Source organism: Lathyrus oleraceus, chromosome 6, assembly GCF_024323335.1.
Source record: "Lathyrus oleraceus cultivar Zhongwan6 chromosome 6, CAAS_Psat_ZW6_1.0, whole genome shotgun sequence".
NCBI classification, from domain to species: domain Eukaryota; kingdom Viridiplantae; phylum Streptophyta; class Magnoliopsida; order Fabales; family Fabaceae; genus Lathyrus; species Lathyrus oleraceus.
The window spans coordinates 501,787,100-501,807,751 of record NC_066584.1 but is presented as its reverse complement, the minus strand read 5'-3'; positions in this window follow the sequence as shown (position 1 = coordinate 501,807,751).

Genomic DNA, 20,652 nt, shown 5'->3' with positions numbered 1-20,652 from the left:
GTACTCCTAGGGAGCCCTTTTCACACTTGTTGTATAAAATGTTTATTTGTTTTGACATATTGTGCAAACATGAATGGGATGATGAGAAAAGAATGTACAAGTTAGTTATTTTTGTGTTCGAACGGATGAACCCGTTGCCTACGTACCTTCCATCAAAGGTAAGGATCAAAACGCCGTAGTTCGGCTAAAAGATTTCCAAAAATTAGTGAGTTCATTTTAAAACACAAGCATTAAGGCTTTTCATTACCAATGGGAGAAAACTCAACCCGAATCAACAATCCACCATGCGAGGACGGCTTCAACATACTAGTGAGGGGTTAACCCTATAATAAGTATGGAAGACTTACAATCAACTCACTAAGGATAAGGTAAGATTTACATCAACCACTATGGTAATTAAAACCTATGGCTAATGTATGAAAACATATTAACAATGGACAAAGCCAAAACAATTGAATGGGTGAAGTTAATTGATTATGATTATTCACAAAGTATGGTCAAGGTATGATTAAGATTGATTCAAAGAAGTGTTATGAAAAGTGAGGTTTGAAAAGTCAAGGACTTAAGGTCCAGGTTTCTAATTTGAAAAGACATGAAGATGTTTGCACAACAAGTCAAAGTTTTTGAAAGCAAAGTGTGAAAAGGTTTAGGACAAAGAGGGTATGGATGATGGAACGTAAAACTTCTTATAAAGGTTCACCTCTTGAAATCATATAGAAGATGATTCAAGTGTGTCCTTAGGAATGAGGCAACAAAGCAAGCAAATAAAAGCAAGGTGATAGCGGATGCCATCAATGGACTTATACCAATCTCACAAACAAAAGCGGATATCGGATACCAATAAATGGATTTACACCAATCTCCTAAAACAAAACAATGATACCGGATGCCATCAATTATCTTATACCAATCTCACAAAAGGAAAAGCGGATATCGGATACCAATAAATGGATTTACACCAATCTCCTAAAGTAAAACAAAACTTGGATGTCAGATGCCAATCTATCTGGACTTATACCAACCTCCAAAGGATGATCATAGGAATACAAATGCCAACAACATGGTCTTATAATTGCATCCTCACATACAACAAACAAACAATGCACTAAGCAATGGACATGAGTGACCAAGTGAAATGGTCTTACACTCTGTCCCTTCCAAATCATAGGAACAATGGCCAAAGAACATGGTCTTACAATTGTCCTCAATGGGTAAACTCAAACAAACCACAAGATAGGCAATGATGATCATGCAATAATGAACAATCGGTGATGATAAGTGCACAAAGGCAAGCAAGCAAGTACAAATGCAACAAGCAATCAATCAGACAAAGTCATTTAGCACCCACTATAACCAAACAATTAGGCTCAATCAAAGGGTTAGACTTAAAAGTCCACTGGAATAGGGTAAATGGTGCTCTTAACCTTGACATTGAGAGCCAAGGTGAAGCAGATGAAAGGATATGAGGGGTGTGCCTCATCACTCTTATCCCCGGTCAGGGAGAGTATTGAATATCAGAAGGTGTGGGAGTTCAGAAAGATGGAACTCTCTCCACAAGTTAGACTCGATAGATCTTGGGTTTTTACTCACTATGCATCAACACATGTGGTGTGAGCAAGGTGAGTGACTCACAGAATAGTAGGAGATAGGCTACATATCTCTTTTGTCTACCAATTGCCTCACATGAGGTCTTTACCTGCTTGGGGACAAAGTTAAACAATCACAAACATTGCCTCTTAAGGAGGACTTCAGACAGTTGCCTGGCTAAATAACAAGCCAGGTCTTCCAGACTACATGGAGACAAGAGAGTCTACCTCAATGCTTAAGCAAAGCAAAGCAATAGCAAGTTCTCAAAGGAACTAAAGCGACTATTGTAACACCCTTCTAAAATACCCCAAATATTTAATTTAAATAACAACATATATCAATCAGAGTAAATATGCAATTAAGGGTGTCACACAATTACTTCACACCATTCACCATAATAACTGTCATGCTCTTTTATTAATTCAAAACATAAAGCATTTGCACAATACGCAGCGGATAGAGCTTAAATCAATCATGCAAAACATGTAGCATATTACATGTAAACTGGTTCACAACCAACAATAAAACATTTAAAACATCCCATCCCGATGTTACATCTACCAGAGCATGACCCACTAAGGAACTACACTAGACTTCAAGCACTAGCTCCTACCCAATCACTGCTCGTTACCTGAAAAAATAGTTGTAAGGGTGAGTTCCTCAATCGATATAATAAGCATTATAAAATATCATGCAATGTTAAGTAATTTAACACATTTCATCACCCTAATCATAGCACACATTCAGTAACGGCACATCAACTCAAACATCATACTCAACACCAACATAAAGCACACGTATAATCTCAATTCATGCTCAACGCCAACACAAAACACACTTATAATATTGGAATACATCCATTCATATTATACGCCGTACATACACTATGCAATGAGACTCCATGCATGCGGTACCGACTATTCGTGAACATATAGTTCAACTTCACCGACCAAATCCAGGTACGGCTACCAAGCTCACTAGTCCCACTCATTTGAGACCTAGTGACTCACATCACTAATTCCTCACCATGGGAATTAGCTACCACCCCAAGGGCCATGCTATGCACGCTAATCACCTAGCATGCAACATCAACAACAGTCCAAAATGACTAACATCACTAATTCCTCACCATGGGAATTAGCTACCACCATAAAGGCCACATTATGCTATGCCAAATCACCTAGTATGCAACATCAATAACAATCCACAATGGACATATGCTCACACTCTAAGCCATAAAACAGTCCATCCACAATTACATACATAATATATACATTCACAACATTATGCATATTTTCACACATCATCAGCATATTTATCACATAATTATATCATGTCATGCCAAATAATTCAGTCACAGTATTAGCACACTCTACTAATACCTATCCTACTCAAAACAACGAGAAATAATCCCTACCATATCACACACCGATATAGGCCAATCACCAATTATGTTCACAACATTAAAATATTAATTTTTCACTTTTCCAACAGTGTTAACCGGTTAACGCCCTGGGTTAACCGGTTAACGCAGCACAGAACACGCTTTCTGGCAAAATTCAACAGTGTTAACCGGTTAACGCCCTGGGTTAACCGGTTAACGCAGACAGAACAGCAATATTTTCACAACCCACAACAGTGTTAACCGGTTAACGTCCTGGGTTAACCGGTTAACGCAATCTATCTGGACTTATACCAACCTCCAAAGGATGATCATAGGAATACAAATGCCAACAACATGGTCTTATAATTGCATCCTCACATACAACAAATAAACAATTCACTAAGCAATGGACATGAGTGACCAAGTGAAATGGTCTTACACTCTGTCCCTTCCAAATCATAGGAACAATGGCCAAAGAACATGGTCTTACAATTGTCCTCAATGGGTAAACTCAAACAAACCACAAGATAGGCAATGATGATCATGCAATAATGAACAATCGGTGATGATAAGTGCACAAAGGCAAGCAAGCAAGTACAAATGCAACAAGCAATCAATCAGACAAAGTCATTTAGCACCCACTATAACCAAACAATTAGGGTCAATCAAAGGGTTAGACTTAAAAGTCCACTGGAATAGGGTAAATGGTGCTCTTAACCTTGACATTGAGAGCCAAGGTGAAGCAGATGAAAGGATATGAGGGGTGTGCCTCATCACTCTTGTCCCCGGTCAGGGAGAGTATTGAATATCAGAAGGTGTGGGAGTTCAGAAAGATGGAACTCTCTCCACAAGTTAGACTCGATAGATCTTGGGTTTTTACTCACTATGCATCAACACATGTGGTGTGAGCAAGGTGAGTGAATCACAGAATAGTAGGAGATAGGCTACATATCTCTTTTGTCTACCAATTGCCTCACATGAGGTCTTTACCTGCTTGGGGACAAAGTTAAACAATCACAAACATTGCCTCTTAAGGAGGACTTCAGACAGTTGCCTGGCTAAATAACAAGCCAGGTCTTCCAGACTACATGGAGACAAGAGAGTCTACCTCAATGCTTAAGCAAAGCAAAGCAATAGCAAGTTCTCAAAGGAACTAAAGCGACTATGGTACCTGAAATCAATCAAATATAATTAGTATCCCAATCACAAAGTCAAAACAGACAAGATAAGAACCAACAGTCAACACAATCAATCACATGTGCAAAGCACAAATTCAAATCAAATGAGTTAGCATCCTACAAAACAAACCAAGTTAGTTCATGACAATCAATTAAACCAAACTCAATCAACTTGAATTAAACTCCTTAAAGCAATTGCTTCTTTAACCTGAAAAAACAACTCAAATGTGAGAAGTAAGACCACTAGGACAAGCCTAGGGTCAAAAGGAGGTGAAAAATTCAAAACAGCAAGTGAAAATTGATCAAAATCAATATTTATCAAATAAGAACAAATTCCAATTGGTCTCACATCAAAACTATGCACCAAATCCATTTCATACACTAAACATGTCAAACTATGCATCTTGGAATCACCTTGGAGCAAACAGAATGATCACAATCAAACCAATACCAAAATAACTCAATAAATTCTCAGAAAATTCAAGCTTAAACATAACACATTCAATGAGCCACATATCAAATTTCATGTCATTTGGATAAAGGGAAGTAAGTCAATGAAAATCAGAAAGTCAACACAAGTTCATACAAGCTCATACATGGCATCAAAACATGCATCCACTTCAACCAGTCATAAAACAAATATAAAACATGATAAATGAATGGGACTAAAACCATGGCAAACCTAAAGATGTCTACAATACACATGCCAAATTTCAAATCCATCCAATTAATAACCAGAATTTCACAAATCAAATGGGAACATGTATCACAAAAAGTCAACAAATGACTAAACAGAAAATAAAATCCCAATCAAATAGGAAATGCCTTCAACAATTCCAGAAAAATTCACATGTAAATTTAACATCTAGATGTAATCTCATGCAAAAATCCGGAGCAAATCATGTTCAACAAGCATAGAAGATAAAATCAAGAAGATGCACAAAGCATGGCATGGCACAAAATGTAACACTCTAAAGATCATATCATATCTCTCAATCCAGGAACTCAAAAATTACAAACCACATATCAAAATGAACAGGAGTGAGTCTAGAATGCACATGTAAAATTTCACACATTTTGGAGCAAGCATCAAGATTTCATGAATGAAATGGAAAAACATATGCAAGAAGCATACATGAACAAATACTTTAGACCAAAATAAAACACAGCCGTGCACAACTTGTGATATCATGCTCATAAAAAACTAGAGGAAAAATGGAGATGGATGCAAAAATCCCCATACAATTTGGATCATCCAAGAATTATTTATGAATTTTTGAAATTTGATTGATAAAATGAAATAAACATTTAAGAATTAAAATGAATTTAAAAGCTGGCAGTGGCATAAGCGTAATTACGCTACTCACTTAATGAAACTCTGCGTTTCATTAAGTGAGGTGTCCTCACGTGAATGGCTCTATGGCGCGGGAAACAGCAAATTTGAAAGCAAACACAGGCAAATGGATCAAACACGAAAACTGAAGTGAAAATACTGAACACATCATCGTGTTCTTCATGTTCATACCGGTCAACAGAAAATCGTCACAAAAATCATCATGCCATATATGGATCGAATCCTCATTCCACCTAGATCATGGATCTAACAATGATTTGACCTAAATCTAATCATGTTTCACGGATCGAGCCAAGAAAGTTTCACATTCAAATGTTCAGATCTACATATCTTCAACAATACTTGATGAAATTAAGTGATCTAAGTTGCAGTGAGCTCTATGTTCCACGAACTACCTAAGCCACATGTTGATTTCATGAATTAGAGGATTCGAATTCTCACCTTCTTGATGATGCAGTGATGAAATCGAGCTCTTCAGGTCCTAATAGTGCAAAACAGGTACTCTATAGTGGTTATGAAGATGGAAGGAAGGTGCAGAATGAATCAATTGTGCTTCAAGAGTCCAAAACTCGCATCTGCCATGAATAAGCTTTGTCTTCAACAGTGGAGCTTTCTTCAAGAATCTCTATGCCTTTGCCTCAAACAGATCTTTAACAGCACCTGAAATTGATGATCCACGCAAAAGAAAGCAAAAAAAGTGATGAATTCTTGATGAACAAGTGAAAAAAAATGTGAGAACAATTGAGAGAATTTTGAGAAATTTTTTTTGCTTTGGATCTGAGATTATGATTGTGGATCTGGATTTTCTGTTATGATTAGGTATATATGATGCACTAATCCAATTTGTTAAACAAGATTAGCAAGAATGATGTGAATTAGTGAAATGCCATTTCATGTTAAGTGGCCAAAATGCCCTTTTCCAAATGCAGCCAATGGAACAGTAAAAGTGCAGCTGAAACAAGTCACATTTTCCATTTAGAATGTGTTGGAAATGGTTTGAAGTGCAAATGACATGTATTTTTCAAATTGACCATTTTTCACACCAAAATGCAAAATGAACACTTGAAAAATGGACTTTTGCTATGATGATTTTTAATGAAATGTGATGATGCATCATGAAAGTTCATGTCAAATGTGGTTTGCTCAAAAAAGAATCACCCAAATTGGCCAAATGGTTTGAAAGTTATGCCACTTTGAAATTCCAAAATTCTTGAAAATGATTTGATCATAACTTGCCAACCACACATGAGAAATGAGTGTTATTGGACTTTTTGGAAAGGCAAGAGCAAGATCTTCAACTTTCATGTTGGACAAATTTTGATTTGAAGCTTGCTTAGACATGTAATTTTGAGGAGAATGACTTTCCATTTTTGGCAGCTGAAAATTACAGGTCATTACTATTTTGGGAAACTTTTTGTCTGACCTCAAATCCTTCACTGTGGATGTTTTGAAATGTTATGTGAGGCTTGTATGGACATGAATGAGACCTTTCCAACCATCTCACACCTTCAAATCCCTGATTAAATGCACAGTTGACCACAGTTGACTTTGCTAGGTTTCTGGTTGACTGAGCCATGCTTTGATGAATTTCAAGCCTTTTTCTCTTGAGATCTTGATACCAAATGATGTCACAACTTATATAAATCTCTTATGAATGATCATGGTGCCCAAATTCTTCAAGAATGGGCACCATCCATTGCTCAATGAATGATTTGACTGTTTGACCTAGTTTGCTTCATCTGCAAGTAACAAGGTTAGATGACAATATTTTTGTACTTTTGGTTAGTAAACAAATGAAAAGTAATGATATACAAATGCAATACATGCTTGGTGATCAAGAACCACACTCACAAGATAACCACCCACTAGGAGGCAAGCAAAGGTGCACAAAGATCCTTGAGGCAATGATATGATATGATATGATGTTATGAGGGATCTTAGGGACAAAATTGGGGTCTTACAGTAGGGTGTCTATTGTACTGCATTATGGTCGGGAAGTCTGTGGATGTCGCATCCATCATCGGAGGCGAAATGAGAAAGATGGTTTTAAGCGGAACCAATTTCAGTGGCAAAGCAGGTGTACTCGCATATCCAGGACTTATCATGGGACTGTGCCGTCAGGAAAATGTTCCCATCCCAGAGGAAGTACACTTCTCGATCACCAGTGTGATCAATGACGCATATCTGAACAGGTTTCTACAAAACCAGAATGATAAGACTGATGCACCTGGAACTTCTTCATCCAGAGCCCGAGCCAGACCCCGACCTCAACCTCAACCTCACACTACCCCAGGCTTTGATCAGATGGCGTTTACCAACTACTGCTGCGAGAGCTTTGAGGCCTCCAGGAGGTCTCAATCATTTCTCTTTGATGCCATGCAGCAGCAATTCCAGAACACGTTTCTGGCGCCAGAGGCCCGCACTTTTCCTTCGCAAGCGGACTATGCAGCTTATGCTAATTGGCCTGAGGGCAGGCCAAATTTTATGGGGGGTACAGGAGGTAGTGCAGACCCAAATGAGGAGATGGAGGATGTTCTTGGAAATGTAGGTGGTGACGAAGAGGAGGAGGATTGAGAATTTGGAGAATTGAGAAGTTGTTGTATTTCTGAGTTTCTTTGTACTATTTCTGTTTTTGTTTTTGGGAATATGTGATGTACTTTTGGGTGGCTCTAGTTCACCATAACTTTATTTTGGCACCTTATTTTTTGTGAGTGTTTTGACAATTGCATGAATGTTGTTTGAGATTTAAGTGTATTTTTAATCAAATTTTGGTTTACCAACACTTTTGTTAATTGCTCTTATTCTTAAGTCAAGCTTTAAGCAACCGAGAAATGATCGCAAAGAAAGAAGCATAGGACACTTCGAGTGGTGATGATAAGAATTAGTGTCGGCATTTCAAGGTACACTTTATCACTTTCTAGACTTAACATGAGTAGTTTGATGGTGTGTGCAAATTCCATGTCATAAATTCATTGAAGTATATGTCAGTTTTGAATCAAAATAGGACTTAACCAATTGTGAGGAGGCTTTCCATTATACACTAAAAAGCGGGAAACCGAGCATTATTTTAACTCATTCTTATCATGCTAAATCACGCATCAATCCATTTTTGTGTAAAAATTTTGAAAATGATAGAGGCATTGTTTGTGAGAAAAACCACTTGACCAAAAAGTTTGAATCAACTAACCTTGTGAGGAATAATCCTTAGTTAAACCCCTTTGAGCTTATTTTAGGATTCATTTGATTGATCATTGTAAAATCAATTGAAAATTGTGGAATAAATGAATCCTAATTTCTTTCGTATCAGTTAAAACCTCAAACCGAGTTGTTTGCAAAATTTTTGCCTTTTGCTTATGTCTAAGTAGGGAGCATTATTGAATAAATTTGGTTTTGGATTCTAAAGTTGGGGAGAGTAAAGTGAAAAGTTGATTAGAAATTTGGAAAAGTGAGTTTTTATGAAAGGGTAAAAAAAATGAAAAGAAACAAGAAAAAGAAATCACCCTTGAAACCATATAGCATAGAAAAAAGATTAGAAAAAGAAAAGCAAAGAAAATACTTATGGTTGTGTGGATTTGAAAAGAAAAAGAAAAAGAAAAAGATAGGGATCAAAGAAAGGGAAATTGTGTAGAGTTGAATATTTGGGAATGCTCCCTTAGGATAATCAATTTGGTTGAATTCTCTTAAATCATATCCTTTCTTGTAACCTAAGCCACATTACAACCTTTGAAAGACCTCTTGATTCTCATTTTTCACATGATTTGGTACTTGTTGTGATAACCGCATGATTTGAGTTGTTGTTGACTTAATTGCTTGGATGAGTGAAAGTAACCCTTCATTTTATTCATCATTATTATGATGTGTGTGTAAGTTTGATTCAATTTTGACATATATGGCTTTGAATCCATTGGAATGATTTTTGCACTCAACCATTTTCCTTATTAATGTTTTGTTTAGAATTGAGATAGGTGGATTGAGAAAATTGCCAAACACTTTTGAACCATTTGAATGTCCTTGGTAAATTCTTGTTTCAATCTTTTATGTCATTGCTTTGGTTGTAAGGGTGGAAACTTTTGTTTAGGGACAAACAAAATGCTAAGTTGGGGAGAGTTGTTAGGGACCAATTAATACTACTTTTTATATCATTTTATTGGTCCCTTTTACCAAGTTTTGATGTAATTACACACTTTCGTTCTCACTATTCTGTATAAATGCAATTAGGTTTAATTTATTTTGTTTTGAATAGTTATTTCACATTTTTGTTAATTGTGTAGAATTTTTGGACGAGAAGGCTTTAGAATGCAACACCATATTTTGGATGAAGCTTGCCAAACAAGGAAGCTGGATAAGCAACAGTTCGTGCCGCGAAGGCTGCGAATCCAGCAAGCTGACTGAGGGTCAAAAGTGTTGTCTTGTAGAAAAAGGTTGTTGCCATTTTGGTGTCTGCCTTGGAATAGCTTTTCTGCTTTGGATGAGAATGACCAATTAGGGAAATGTCACCCCTTTTTGTAAAGAAAAATACATTGTTCTAGGGCATTCATTCATTGACTATTATTCACACATTGATATTGAGAGATTTTGTAAGAGAGAAAAACAGAGTTTTTCTTCTTTAACTTTCTGCTTTGTAACAATGATTATGAGGAGCTAAACTCTCCTTTGTCAAGATTGGAGGTAGTAGCTATTCTCATATGTTTATGTATTCCATTTGATTTATATATATTTCAAAGATTGTTGATGTATTGAATACTGTTTTTGCCCTAAGTTGAAAACCAGAATTGAGTAGTTGTCGAGAGAGATTATTTGAGTCTTGACATAAAACAGATTTTCAAGTAGTGAATAAGTTGTAGAGATAGATTTATTCATTACTCTTCTTTGGTATTAAACATTAAAGATTGCTATATTGATAGTTAGGTGGAGAGATCGTCTAAGGATCAATATAGTGATTATCACAATATTATTTAGACATAAATGACTTTGAGAGGATACTTGAACATCATCAATAATCTTAAATCTATATAGTTATCATAAGGAAGCATAAACATTTGAAATAGTGAACTCCAATCTTGCCAAGCTTTTATATTAGATTAAAACCATTTTACTGTTTTTTTAGTGACATTTACTCACAAGATAACTTTCCAACCAAAACAACCTTGTTACTTTTTAAACTTACAACATTTGGATTATAAAACGGCGGTAATATCAACCAATCTCTGTGGATACGATATAAAAATATTTGCCGAAGATATACTTTTCAATAATACTTATTTTTCTTTGCATATGACGAATGCAAAGGGTGGTGGTGCCATTGTGTGTTGTTTGCCTCTGTTGCATAAGTGGTTTATTTCTCACTTACCACAGACGGTCGCCTTCAAAGAGAACAAGGGATGTCTACGGTGGTCCACGAGACTTATGTCTCTCACTAATGATGATATCTCTTGGTACAACCGTGTGTATGATGGTGTGTAGATTATCGACTCTTGTGGTGAATTCTCCTATGTACCTCTTCTTGGTACATGTGGTGGGATTAACTACAACCCTGTTTTGGCACGTCGTCAGCTTGGGTTCCCCCTAAAGGATAAACCCAATAACATTCTGTTAGAAGGTGTGTTCTTTCAGGAGGGTAAAGATCCCCAAGGTTTGAAGGGCAGGATGGTCCGCGCTTGGCGCAAGATTCATAGGAAAGGAAGGAATGAGTTGGGTCCTAAGAACTGTGTCGCTTTGGAGCCTTACACTGCTTGGGTTAGGAAGAGAGCTTCTGAGTACCTTATGCCTTACGAATATCCGAGACCTACTTTGGTTATGGCTGGGCCTTCAACCCTCCCTGACCAAGGAGTAGAGGAGTTGAGAGACGAAGACCGCTCACGTGCTTGGATCCGTGAACGAGAAGAGTTGCTTCAGCAGATCAAGGAGAAGGATGCTTTGATTGAGTTCCTCGAGCATCAGGTTATTGACGATCCTAATGATGCATGGACTTCTCTACTTCCTCAGTCTTCCAAGTTTTGGAAGAGGAAGTACGATCGACTCGCCAAGGAGAAGGCAGATATGGAGGCAGCCTATGAGGAGGAGGTTAAGAGGCTTCGTGCATCTTATTTTCCTGTATCCCGAGCTTTAGATGATTGTTTCTAGGGATCCATAGGATGATTATTTTCCTTTTTTTTCTTGTATTTGGTTACCAATGATGTACTTCCTTGGTGTAAAAATATTTCCCAAATATTATTGATAAGATGTTTTCATATGTGATAAGAATGTAATATTTCCCAAAATTTGCAAGTAGAACTCTAAAGTTCCTCTGAAATAAAAAAACAAATCATATGCACAAGCATTGCATGCATCATGTGCATAAGTAGGTTTCGCTCCAGGCTTCTTGTCCTATGGTCTAACTTTGTGTTCTTCATTTATTCCAAAGACAAGCTGACTCACCGGTACTACACCAGAGCCAATTCTTCGAGACTGATGGATCATTTGGAACAAGAGAATCGTGAACTGAAAGAGGAGGTAGCCAGATTGACTGCCCTGATGGAGTCATTCTTCGCCGCTCAGAGCCAGTCTTCTCCAACACCCTCAACTCCTCCCCAGAGGACGGTCATTTCCGAGATCGTAACTTCTATTATGCCTGCTGCAACAGCTCATTTTGCGCCATCTATGCCAGCCGGGTTCCCTTGGGGAATGCCCGCCAACTTCATGCCAGAGGGTTTTGCTCCAACTCTTGCTTCTTTGTCGGCATCTAGCCCGGTCATGTCTGTGCCACCTCATGTCGTGCATACTTTACCAAGGGCTGAAGATACCATCTATCATTCTGATCCATCTGAGGGCCCAGACGTTTATGAGAAGATGGATGATATAAAAGACCAATTCCTTGAGCTTCGTAAGGAACTGAAGACTTTGAGGGGGAAGGACCTCTTTGGTAAGAGTGCTGCTGAGTTGTGCCTAGTGCCCAACGTGAAAATCCCTATTAAATTCAAAGTGCCTGACTTTGAGAAGTATAAAGGAAACACATGCCCTCTTAGTCATCTTGTGATGTATGCTCGCAAGATGTCGACACAAACTAATAATGATCAACTGCTCATCCACTATTTCCAGGACAGTTTGTCCGGTGCCGTTCTCCGGTGGTACATGGGTTTGGAGAGTTCGAACATCCGCTCTTTCAATGATCTTGGCGAGGCCTTTGTCAAGCAATATAAATATAATGTGGATATGGCTCCTGATAGGGACCATTTGAGGGTAATGTCCCAGAAAGAGAAAGAGACCTTCAAAGAATACGCCCAGAGGTGGCGTGAATTGGCAGCTCAGATAGTGCCACCCCTTGAGGAGAAAGAGATGACGAAGATCTTCTTAAAGACATTGAGCTCGTTCTATTATGAGAGGATGATAGCCAGTGCTCCCTCAGACTTCACCGAGATGGTGAATATGGGGATGAGGCTGGAAGAGGGGGTCCGTGAAGGACGTTTGACTCGAGATGAAGGCTCTTCAACAAAGAGATATGGAAGCTTTGCAAAGAAGAAAGAGGGAGAGGCACATGTTGTGTCTTCCCATGTCAAGAGAAGACCCTCTGTGAAGAGGAAGATTGCTCACCCAGTCAATAATCAGCATCAGGTGGCTCATATAGCACCTGCTTTCAGGGAAGCTCAACATTATCAACAACCGCAAACTCAGCAATATCAGCAACAATAACAGCGTCCACAACAGCAGGCCTACCAGCCTCGAAATAACAACAACAATGCCAGCACCAGCTATGAGAGGAAGAGGGTCACCTTTGATCCAATTCCGATGACTTATGCTGAACTTTATCCATCTTTGATCGATAGAAAGTTAATCACTCTGGGAGACCCTCCCGCTGTACCTGCTAACCCCAATGGTGGTACAAGCCTGAGCTTCATTGTGTGTATCATTCCGGTGCTCCCGGACACGATGTGGAGAATTGTTATCCCTTGAAGACCAAGGTGCAAGACCTTGTGAGAAGCGGGATTTTGTTTTTTGAGGACGTAGGTCCGAATGTGAAGAAGAACCCATTGCCCGAGCATGGGAAGTCTGTTAATATGGTTCATGGCTGTCCTGGCAAGTACAAAGTTAAATATGTCAGCCATATCCGGCAATCGCTGGTCGAGTTGCATTGCTTGCTGTGTGACTATAGTCATTATGAGCATGACCATGATAGGTGCAGAGTTTGTTCTGTCAATCAGAGAGGGTGTCGTCAGGTTCGCAGAGATGTTCAAGAGATGTTGGACGAGGGAGTCATCAAGATCCTTCAAAATAGAAATGTTGACGAAGATGAGCTCGAAGTCAACGTAATTTCTCCGGTATTCCGGATACCTGAGCCTGTTGTCATCAAGTATGATGGTAGCAAGCAGAAGGTTGCTCCATCTCTGACTATCAAGCCTTCCGGACCTGTACCGTATTCCTCCGAGAAGGCGGTTCCTTATCGCTACAATGTTGTAGCAGTGGAAAGTGGGAAAGAGGTTCCCTTGCCCTCTTCGTCTATTATAAACATTGCTGACGTCAGTGGTTTGACCCGCAGCGGTCGTGTATTTTCAGTTCCGGTAAAACCCCAGGCTGATGCTCGAGGAGGTGTTGATGCTGATTTTGTTGAACGCCCGATTGGGAATGCTGTGAGCACTCCGAATCCGGCACTTGTTGTTAAGCCCGCCTCTATGTTGAAAACTCCTGCTTCTGTTGGCCCGAGTGGCAATACGAAAGAAGATTGTGATGAGATGCTGAGGCTCATCAAAAGGAGCGAGTACAATGTTGTAGACCAGCTTCTACAAACGCCATCCAAAATATCTGTGTTATCACTACTATTGAATTCAGAACCACACCGGGAGGCTCTGTAGAAGGTGTTGGATGTGGCGTACGTAGATCACGATGTCACGCTAGAACAGTTTGATAGCATTGTTGCAAATATTACAGCTTGTAACAATTTGAGTTTTTGTGACTCTGATCTCCCCGGGGAGGGAAGAGACCACAACTTGGCATTGCATATATCTATGAGCTGCAAAGATGACGCCATGTCCAATGTGTTGGTGGACATTGGGTCATCGTTGAATGTATTTCCGAAGACCACTCTCGCGAAATTGTCATATCAAGGGCCTCCCATGAGGCAGAGTGGGGTAGTTGTGAAGGCTTTCGATGGGTTTCGCAAAACTGTGATTGGTGAGGTTGATCTCCCAGTCAAAATCGGACCAAGTGATTTTTAGATTACCTTCTAGGTTATGGACATTCACCCATCGTATAGTTGTCTCTTAGGCAGACCATGGATTCACGAGGCAGGCGCCGTGACATCCACCCTACACCAGAAATTAAAGTTTGTGAAGAACAAGAAGCTGGTGGTGGTAGGGGGAGAAAAGGCTCTCCTGGTTAGCCATTTGTCTTCCTTCTCATACATAGATGCTGAGGATGAAGTTGGAACTCCGTTCCAAGCTTTATCTATTGCTGAACCTATTGAAAAGAGAACTTTTTCATTTGCTTCCTACAAAGATGCAAAGTTGGCCATTGAGCATGGTGCAACTGCTGGATTGGGGCAAATGATCAAGTTGGAAGACAACAAGTCTCGGGCTGGCATAGGCTTTTCTTATGGGGTCTTCAACAAGAAAGGTTTGTTCAAGAGTGGAGGTTTCATCCACACTGGTCAGGATGAAGAGGCTGATGCCATTTTGGAAGAGGACGAAGAGGATTCTGGCAATTTCATCATCCCTTGAAGGATCTGCAATAATTGGGTCGCTGTGGATATTCCAACAGTTATCCATAAGTCAAAGTAATGTTCATTATGTTTGAAAACCCTTCTCCCATGCCAAAAGGAGAAGTGATGACATTGTTGGCACATAAATGCAATGATACTTTCATTCAATAAATTCATGTTAAATGTTTGTTTTTCCCATTTTTTTCCCTTTTTGCTTTTTGCATGAAATTGGTGATCACATAAAACCCTAAAAATAAGAATAAAATCAATCTTTTCATCTGCATAATGATTTGCTTTGTTTGAATTCTAAAATCTCTTTTATATCTAAAATCATTATGCAGGTTGATCAAACCCATTGAACATAATGATCCAACACCATCTCTCAACTTTGAATTCCCTGTATTTGAGGCGGAAGAAGATGATGTTGAAGAGATTCCTGACGAGATTACCCGTCTACTTGAGCATGAAGAGAAGATCATTCAGCCGCATCTTGAGAATCTGGAAACAGTCAATTTAGGGTCTGAAGATTGTGTGCGAGAAGTAAAGATTGGGGCACTCATAGAAGAGTCTGTTAAGAAGGGGTTGATTGAATTGCTACGAGAATATGTTGACGTCTTCGCTTGGTCATATGAAGACATGCCTGGTCTAGATACTGATATCGTGCAATATTTCCTACCTTTGAAGCCTGAGTGCGTGCCTGTGAAGCAGAAGCTCAGAAGAACTCATCCCGATATGGCAGTAAAGATCAAGGAGGAAGTTCAGAAGCAAATTGACGCGGGGTTTCTGGTGACTTCTACATATCCTTAATGGGTGGCCAATATTGTGCCCGTGCCTAAGAAAGATGGAAAAGTCCGAATGTGTGTGGACTATAGAGACTTGAATAAAGCTAGTCCGAAAGATGATTTTCCACTACCACATATTGATATGTTGGTAGATAATACAGATAAATTCAATATCTTCTCATTTATGGACGGATTTTCCGGATATAATCAGATTAAAATGGCACCCGAGGATATGGAGAAGACAACATTCATCACACCTTGGGGAACATTCTATTATCGAGTGATGCCCTTCGGTTTGAAGAACGCCGGAGCCACGTATCAACGAGCTATGACTACCTTGTTTCATGATATGATGCATAAGGAGATTGAGGTATATGTTGATGATATGATTGCTAAGTCGAGAACGGAAGTTGAACATGTAGAACACCTGTTGAAACTTTTTCAGCGTTTGAGGAAGTACAAGCTTCGTATGAATCCCAACAAGTGTACATTTGGAGTCCGTTCCGGCAAGCTATTGGGCTTTATTGTTAGTGAAAGAGGTATTGAGGTTGATCCTGCAAAGATCAAAGCAATACAAGAGATGCCTACGCCCAAAACTGAGAAGCAACTTCGAGGTTTTCTTGGCCGCTTGAATTACATTTCCAGATTCATATCACACATGACTGCCACATGTGCACCGATATTCAAGCTCCTCCGGAAAGATCAGTCCCATGATTGGACCGAGGATTGCCAGAAAGCTTTTGACAGTATTAAAGAGTATTTGTCTGAGCCTCCGATCCTGTCTCTGCCGGTAGAGGGAAGACTATTGATTATGTATCTGACAGTTCTTGAAGACTCAATGGGTTGTGTCCTTGGTCAGCAGGACGAATCAGGAAGGAAAGAGCATGCCATCTATTACTTGAGTAAGAAGTTTACTGATTGTGAGTCCCGATACTCAATGCTTGAGAAAACATGTTGTGCTTTGGCTTGGGCTGCTAAGCGCTTACGTCAGTATATGTTAAATCATACGACTTGGTTGATATCCAGAATGGACCCAATCAAGTATATCTTCGAGAAGCCTACTTTAACTAGGAGGATTGCCCGTTGGCAGATGTTGTTATCTGAGTATGATATTGAGTATCGAGCTCAGGAGGCTATTAAGGGTAGTATCTTGGCAGACCACCTGGCACATCAGCCGATTGAGGATTATCAATCCGTTCAATATGACTTCCCAGATGAGGAGATTCTGTATTTGAAAATGAAAGATCGTGATGAGCCTACGCTCGATGAAGGTCCAGAGCCTGGTTCTAGATGGAGTATGGTATTTGATGGCGCTGTAAATCAATATGGAAATGGTATTGGGGCAGTGATTATTACTCCTCAGGGCACACATTTTCCTTTTACAGCAAGGCTAACTTTCAAATGCACGAATAATATGGCTGAGTATGAAGCTTGTATTATGGGATTGGAGGAGTGCATTGATCTTAGGATCAAACACCTCGATGTTTATGGTGATTCAACCCTCGTCGTTAATCAGATTAAGGGTGAATGGGAAACGAATCATCCTGGCCTCATTCCATATAGGGATTATGCGAGGAGGATTTCAACATTTTTTACTGAGGTTGACTTCCATCATATTCCTCGAGATGAGAATCGGATGGCAGATGCTCTTGCTACACTTGCTTCAATGATTGTGGTAAGACTTTGGAATGAAGTTCCCAATATCACTGTGATGCGCTTGGACAGACCAGCTCATGTATTTGTAGTAGAAGAAGTAAAAGATGATAAGCCATGGTACTATGACATCAAGTGTTTCCTTCAGAGCCAGATTTACCCGCCTGGGGCATCTGTGAGAGATAGGAAGACTCTGAGGAGATTATCGGGAAGTTTCTACCTCAATGGCGACGTGCTTTATAAGAGAAATTTTGACATGGTGCTGCTCATATGCGTGGATAGACACGAAGTAGACCTGTTGATGACTGAGGTCCATGAGGGTTCATTTGGTACTCATTCCAATGGACATGCCATGGCTAGAAAGATGTTGAGAGCAGGCTACTAGTGGCTGACAATGGAGTCTGACTGCTGCAAATACGTGAAGAAATGCCATAAGTGTCAGATTTATGCGGATAAGATTCATATTCCTCCGACACTTTTGAATGTGATTTCATCACCATGGCCTTTCTCTATGTGGGGAATCGACATGATTGGCATGATAGAGCCGAAAGCGTCCTATGGACACAGATTCATTCTCGTAGCAATTGATTACTTCACTAAGTGGGTTGAAGCGGCATCGTACGCAAATGTGACTAGGCAGGTGGTTGTGAAGTTTATCAAGAATCGAACTCATATGCCAATATGGTGTTCCAGATAAGATCATTACTGATAATGGATCTAACTTGAACAACAAAATGATGAAAGAGTTGTGTAGTGAGTTTAAGATTGCACAGCATAATTCCTCTCCTTACAGACCCAAGATGAATGGGGTTGTTGAAGCTGCTAATAAGAATATCAAGAAAATTATCCATAAGATGGTTGTCACGTATAAAGATTGGCATGAGATGCTGCCATTTGCTTTACATGGATATCGTACATCTGTCCGCACTTCAACAGGGGCAACCCCTTTCTCTCTCGTGTATGGCATGGAGATTGTGCTCCCAGTAGAGGTGGAGATCCCATCAATGAGAGTCTTGATGGAAGCCAAGTTGACTGATGCTGAATGGGTTCAGAGTCGTTATGACCAGTTAAATTTGATTGAAGAGAAGAGATTGACTGCCATGTGCCACGGTCAGTTATATTAGCAAAGGATGAAGAAAGCCTTTGATAAGAAGGTCAAGCCTTGTATGTTTCGAGAAGGCGGCCTTGTGCTCAAGAAAGTCTTGTCTTTCGCGCCCGATTCCAGGGGCAAGTGGACTCCAAACTATGAAGGTCCATATGTTGTTAAGAGAGCCTTTTCAGGCGGTGCATTGATACTCACAACTATGGATGGGGAGGATTTCACTCGTCCTGTGAATTAAGATGCAGTCAAGAAATACTTCGCCTAAAAAAAATAAAAACAAGAATAGCTCGCTAAGTTGAAAACCCGAAAGGGCGACTTAGGCAAAAATGAGCGTCTCGGTGGATTGAAAACCTGAAAGGGCAATCCAGGCAAAAGTTAGAGACATAAAAAATAAATATGTATCCTGCTAGATTGAGTACCTCACCCTGGGGCAATCTAGGCAAAATAATAGGGATTTGGCAAGTAACTGCATCCTGACAAGACTTTGTTCTACAACTGCCATCCGTCAAAGATTCTCACTCATTCATCATCAACCAAAGTTTCAAATACGTCGGATTCAGAATTGGTGGAGAAATGGTCATTATGTTCAATGTAGCCCTTTTCCAATATATATCACCAATTTCAAATTTGTAAAGATCTATGGAGTCTTTCCATTTGCAAACTACCATTCCATCAAATAAATTTGAGCCTTTATCCAATTATTTGCATTCTTATTTGTTTCTATTTCAACAAATGTTTTACATGTTTTAATTGAAAAAAAAATATCATTGTTTTAATCAAATTGTTCATAATTTGTTTTTAAACAAGGTGAATATTCACAATGACAAAGGGATGTTGTAGATGTCTTCAGTGCTCTCCCAAGGATGGTAAGATTCTCGACAGGGTAAGACAGTTGTTCATGTTCCTGGCATGCTTGTGTCCTCTTCCTCCGAAACCTTTTATGGTTCTTTCTCTCAAGCAGAGTGTTGGGTAAGATTATCCATCCCTCTTTCCTTCAGCAGAGAAGCATTCCTTCCTCCTCAGTAGATGTGATCTCATTATTTGGGACAGTATTTGATGACCCTTGAAAACTTCTGATTTTGGCGGTTGTTCCCCACAGAGTTCCATCCTCCTCTTGGATAACTACCCCAGTAGAGTTGCTTCTACATCAAAGCTCATCTGTGTAACGACTTTGCTCCAGTTGGAATGATGGATGCTCATTCCCCTGCAGAGATCTTTGTGGTCCTGGCTTTCTCTCTCGAGATGTAGTACCGGACGTTTGTGTACTTATTCCTTGGACCTGTTTGTGTTAGAAATGTCTGTTTGTCAGCATTCATCATACATAAACCATGCATATATGCATAATGATAACATTCAGATATTCATGATTGCATTCTTTGCCATATATCTTTGTTTGTTATCCCCTGCTAGTTGGTAATACATTTTCCCAAGCAGATGTCGGTGCCTGATCTCCCCATATAGAGTCAGCCCCTTAAGCAGAAAGTGTTTATCCTTCCTTCCGTATTCCCCCACCGAGTTATATCCTCATGGATAATGGTTGTTTCTGTTGCCTCCCAACACATATATTGGGATGGACTTCCCCATTGAGTTATATCCTTATAGGGGCAAGCTTTGTTTCATCGTGCCTATCTAGTTTGATCCTAGACTGGCCTCTTTTGACTGTTCCCTGCACTCCCCTGTGGTATAGATGAATAGTTGCTCAGTAACCAGTAATTATCCATCTTTTCCCCAGTGGAGTCTATGGTCTTCTACCCTTATACCGGTAGTTGTAAACCCTATTTCATCCCCTTGTAGAGTTAACCTTTTGTTCATCCAAATCGATGACGGCTACTTGTCCGTGGTTTTCTACCCAGTATCCGGTAGACGTAATCCCCTCCTTGACGGTTATCATTATCCAATATTCGGTATTGATAATTCCTTCACCCCCGGTGATATATCTCTT